We start from the raw sequence: 6,000 nt of genomic DNA, 5'->3' as shown, positions 1-6,000 counted from the left end.
GGGAAAAACAGGAGGTATTTGCCACAGCGTGTAATGAAAGGTAAACTCAGAGTGTCTCATGTGCACAACAACATGCCTGAAATGGCGAAAGGAAAGCCGAAGCTGCGGGGTCAAGAGGTGATGGTCGCCGTCGCCTTCCCACAAGCACAAGCGAGAGAAAGCTTACCAGTAATTTGTCTGCAGGACTTTTATGCAATGCAGGGATGTGCAGGATTGCAAATGAAATAGAAGAGAATTGCAGCAGTGTGAATTTTATATCCTGAGCCTAATCCCATGTGGAGTGTGCAGCTCGTAGGAGTGAGATGTCCTGATGAGATTAGAAAGTATAGTAAGTGGTTGGATAAATCCGTGTCCCACTTCCCATTCATGAGCTACCCTCTGGTTTATTTTTGGCTCTCACAACGTCTCATAACGTAGGAAGAAAAGGTTAGATTTTCACTTTTCCTCATATATTGTGCTTCTAGTGGGGCAGAAGAAGACACATCCTAAACGTTTGTCAAATCAAGCAACATTAAAAAATACTTTTATCAATCTTTTAAAATTCTTTAAGGGTCTTACAGTAAAGCGTAGTGGTTAGGTTATTAATGTTAGCATGAGTGGTTGTCTCGACGTGTTAGCCCAGCAACAGACTGAGAGCTGGGATAGTCTTCAGCCCTTCCGTGACCCTGGATTGGTTAAGCACCAGAAAAGAGATGGATGGATGAATAACAAAACAATAAAAGGAGATAATAATCGCAAATTAAAAGCAAAAAAACAAATATATTATAAATGTTCTTATAGCTTACTTATGTTACTTATTGTTGAAAAGTTATTCATCTCCATCATTGCTGAAGGTCTCTTGAATTTCAGTGTGATAAACTGCAAAGATTAAAATAATGATCTTTAAGACCAATACTGATATTTGATGAGCTGAAAATCCGATGTAGCAGACAATACTTTTTTCCTTTCAGACACATGAACCATGTATAGATTTTCTAAACAGTTATTGTATGTTATTGTATGAATCTTTATTCAGATATTACCTACTAAGATTGTCACAACTAGTCGTAGATTTACTTTTTACATTTTCATTTGTCAGCCGATACCAATAAATCAATAAATCTCCACCCACTGATGTATTAGTCAGGCTCTATGTAGGGCATTTTGTCTCTAGTTTAACCATTTTGATCAAAGCAGATTATGTACCCTACTCTGCTACTTTGACCAGATTAGGGTCATTATGTCTCAGAACTATTGATGTGTAATTAAGGCCAAGAAACAATGACGCAAGCACATGATTTGAATGCTGCTGCTGGGGACCAAAATGTTTGTTTTTGTGCCCCAAGCATTCTGACAGGCTCCTTAATCATGACCTCTGTGGTCATGTCAGTGTACTGAGAGTGGGTCAGTGTACCTGAAACTCTTTCAGGTAGACAGTGGGTCAAGGTGGGAAACAGTCTTTTAACAGGGCAGAGTTTAAACCCAAATAGACTTTAAGAACTGATATCTGATTGAGGATTGATGCTAACACTTAAAGGAGAAGAATACTAATATGTTGCAGCAACATCTGCAATCAAAGGTTTGCAATAATTGGCACAAAGTCTTTCACATCACTGTGGATGATTTTAGACCTCTCTTATTTGTAGAATTGTTTTATTTAAGCCACATTGGAAAGTTTTCAATCATAAACTGTTTAAGGTCGTGTCAAAGAATCTCAATCTGATTTAAGTCCAAAATTTGACCGGACACTTCCAAAAACTTCATTTTTATGTCATTTTAATTTCTGAGCCATTAGGGGGGACTTGATGGTGTATTTTGGATCACTGTCCACCTGAAACTGTGTAAGCTTGAGCTTCAGGGCACCAACTAATGCCTCCTTCAGGATTTTTGGTAAAGAGCAGAATTCACAGTTCCTCAATTATAACAAGCTGTCTCGGTTCTGGAGCAGCAAAGCCGCCCGGGACCATCACGCTACCACCACCCTGTTTCAGTGTGTATGGTTTTTCGTGCTTTTCTCCTTGAAACTCTCCTATAGATGACATTTTTGCCCAGTCTCGTTCTTATTGTTGAATCATGAACTCTGACCTTAACTGAGACAAGTGAGGCCTGCAGTTCTTTAGATCTTGTTCTGGCTTCTTTTCCGACCTCCTGCACGAGTCGTCCATGCGCTCTTGGAGTAATTTTGGTGTGCTGGCCACTCCTCGAAGGTTCTCTACAGTTCCAAGTTTTCTCCATGTGCGCTTATGGACTCTCATTGTCCCAAAATCTTAGAAATGGTTTTGCAACCCTTTCCAGACAGATTTTTAGACAAAGCCAAAAATATAAAGTGTGATTCAGTTCTTTTCCAAGTTATAAGAAAATCCTCTGATCTGACATCTTAAAGAAAAAAAAATGCATGATGCTGAACCTTTCCAACAAGCCTGCACAAACATTTTCATGGGTTTTTCCTGTGGTTACCTTTCCTTTCTTAGGGTTATGTTATGTTACCAAGCAAGTGTCAGCAAGCTTAAAATAATACTGCTCACAAATTAATGGAAGCAAATCGCTGCATTAAAAATGGAAAAACTCAAATGTGAAAATCTAATTAAAGCTCCACTGAGTCCATCAAGATACTGCAATTATTTCACGAAGACACGAGTTTTACTCCAATTTTTTTTTAACAATAATATTTATATAAAAGTAATTTTGCTGAGACTTTTGAACAACTCCCCGACTGCGGTGTGGTAATCCCAACTGTGGCAGGAGCTTTTCTTTTTGTGGCATCTTTTAAGGAAACTTCAGCATCCGATATTTACATGCTGGCTGTCGAAAAGCATGGCTTTCACAGGCTTTCATTGTCTGCAAATCAGACCCGGAAGACAAAACAATAAGCAAACACGTATTACTGGAAAGGACGGTGAGTTTGGCACACGCTTCAAAAAAGGCTGCTGATTGAACACAATAAGAATCTGAACACTTAATGTTCTCTCTAAGTAATTATCTAAAATAAAAACCACCTGCTGGAGCTTCCTCATTATGCCGGGGTTGCAACATGGGACTAAATCGTACAGTAAACAGTAAACACTTACTACCCTCAGGACTGGACTTCTTTCTGCCTAATTAACCGTTATTGGAACCGACTACAGACAGCCCAAGTAATTAAAATGTAATTATGTCAGCCCGATGCTGTGTGTGCTTGAACATTTTGTTTTGCTTCCTGTGATGTTTGTAAAGTTGTGACTCCTGCTGTGTCTGTATTTTGTTAATCTGTGTGTCTGATCAGTCATTAAAAGAGAAAAACTGTCCACATCAAATAACTGACATTTAAATTATATTTGTTTATATTTTTTTTTCCATATATTTTTATTGAAATTTTTTATAGTACAATACAAACAAATATTGAACACCCTCACATTCACACACCCATCCATACATCAAACCTGCCTACATCACATTCAAATGTAGAAATGAGCACAGTTCTCACAGTAATACAAAAATACAATGGGTTAGGAGAGACAAGATTTTCCCTTCCTTCCCTTCTTCTTTTCCTTCTTTTTCATAAATGTCCTTCACCTCCACTCCCTAAAATATCCATATATGGATTCCACATATTCACAAAGTCCCATTGTTTGCCCTTGGCAATATATGTTAGTCTTTTCAGGCCTAGAGAGACTGCAATTTCCTTCTTCCAGAGTCCCATGGAGGGAGCATCCATACTCTTCCAACATAGCGCAATGGCTCTTCTGGCTTGAAGTAGTCCATAGTCCAGTAATTTCATTTTTTTCCCCGATTGCTTAAATTCCCTTGGATATATTCCAAGTACACAGAGTTTTCCTTTTAAAGGGATTTTTACCTTAAACACTTCAGAAAGATATTTGATAACATCTTTCCAAAATTCCTGGATTTTAGGACACTCCCATAGACAATGAAGAAGAGTTCCTTTTTCAACTAAACATTTAGTACAGATGTCCGGAATATCATTGGACATATGATGAAGCTTGACAGGTGTTATATAGGTTATCGTGAGCCATTTATATTGCAGTAGTTTAAAGCATGTGTTTATTGTTTGTTTTTGTGCTTTTAAGCAAGCCTGGTTCCAGTCATTTTCATCTATGTCCTCTTGGATCTCCCTTCTCCAAGCATCCAGTTTATCTGCTGCTGAGTCTTTGGAGGAAAGCATCAGTAAATTATAATATATAGAGAGAAAACCTTTCCCTTTTGTATTCTTAATGCATGCCTCCTCTATTTTTGTCAATGGTGGAAGTTCAGCAATCCTTTGCAGTTTTGATGACAAATAGTTTTTCAATTGTAAATATTTAAAAAAGTGCTTTCTTTTTAATTATCGGGTCATACATCTCTGCAAAAACATGAAGCAGTCTACTTAACTTCTGTTTTCAAATTAAAAGTTGGTATTAAATACTTTTTACATAACTGATCAAATGTGAGCAGCATGCCGTCTGCATATAGGTCTTTAATTTTTTGAATGCCTTTATTTTTTTCCATATTTTAAATCCTCCATCACTTTTACCAGGTGTGAACTTTTCATTTCCCCAAATAGGGCTAAATCGCGAAAGCGATGGAGGATCGCCCACATATTTATGAGCTGCATGCCAAATTATAATTGTATTTTTTAAACTTTTGCTCAATTGACTCTTTGAACTAACCTTGGTCTTAATGATAACTGCTGCATATGAATTCATTATTCAGAATTTGACTTTGAAAATACCAGCAGATTAACATAATGCAACTTTTTATGAAAGAAAACACACAAAATATATATATTTTTTACTGTGTACAGAGTACACTAACAGTAAACAGAAATCCATGTAAAAGTCCAGTAGAAGTATATAATGTATTATTTTAGATTTTTACTCTTCATCCATCATGTGTCTCTGATTCATACAGATTTTAACCATTATTGTGCAGAGACTGATTCAAACTCTATATTCATATTCTTGGACTCTGCTTGAGTGACTTTGCATGGATCGCAGTTCAAAATAATCTTTATTTATCTTATATTCATCCCCAGAGCCTTGGAGGAGCCCTCAGTTCATACACTGTTGTAACAAACTGTTTTAGGTCCTCTGACTTTAAGGCTGCCTTTCTCCTTCTGGCTCCCTCTCAAAAATTTAAACAGCAGGTGTTTAACAGGAGGGGCGGTCACAGAACAACAGAAGAATGAAAATAACGCGTGTATTTATAAACCTCTCAAATTAAAGCTCATAATCTGCATTTCAATCACATCTTGATTCTTTGGCTTAAAATCAACTGCAGGGGCGTAAAGAGGCAAAACTAGAAAAATTACGTTTTTGTCCAACAAATTATGAAGCTAACTGTAACAGGCCCATTTTAATCACTTTTAGTTGGGGGTTGAAAACGGGTGGAGATGTTCAGCTAAAGATGAAGGCACTTGGTCTAATCGTTTGTTGTGCTGTGGAAAACAGCAGGATGCAGCGCAACAGGCATGTGGTTAAAAGCCTCACAGATGCGAAAGCCACCGCTGTGGTACTTTGAGCTGCCACTCATAGCACAGGTGCGTTGGTGTGTGCCGTCTCCCTCTCAGTAATGACATAAATCTGTCTGAAATGATCAGCTCACTGCTGAGAGGGATTAAAGTGCTCTTACATAAAAGCTGAAGCTGCACTTTCTGCCACTTTACCTTATTCCAACATATGGTTATATGTAGGTAACACCCTGTTTGAATGTGACAGCAAAAACAACAGGGTCAGGGTTCAGAGCGATAAGGCCGACTCTCTCTCTGAATATCACGTACTTGGGTTCCTTTTTTCAGTCCGTGCGATCTGTGAGAGGTGCTGGAGATGCAGTACCGGTGAGGAAAATCCAGTTTAAAGTTAGTAAAGTATATTTTTAAAGTATAGACTTAGAGGAAAAAGTCAGAGCTGTGATGTTAAACCTTGTTTAGGCCCACGCCTATCCCCAAGTTAATCGTCAACCACAAGTGCCAGGAAGTCATGTGAGAACGCATCGGTGGTCTGCTTATAGAACATGGGAAAGGAGTCAGCGAGGGAGAGGTTAGCGAAA

Source organism: Maylandia zebra, linkage group LG18 (assembly GCF_041146795.1).
Source record: "Maylandia zebra isolate NMK-2024a linkage group LG18, Mzebra_GT3a, whole genome shotgun sequence".
Classification (NCBI taxonomy): Eukaryota; Metazoa; Chordata; class Actinopteri; order Cichliformes; family Cichlidae; genus Maylandia; species Maylandia zebra.
This window is presented reverse-complemented; position numbering follows the sequence as displayed.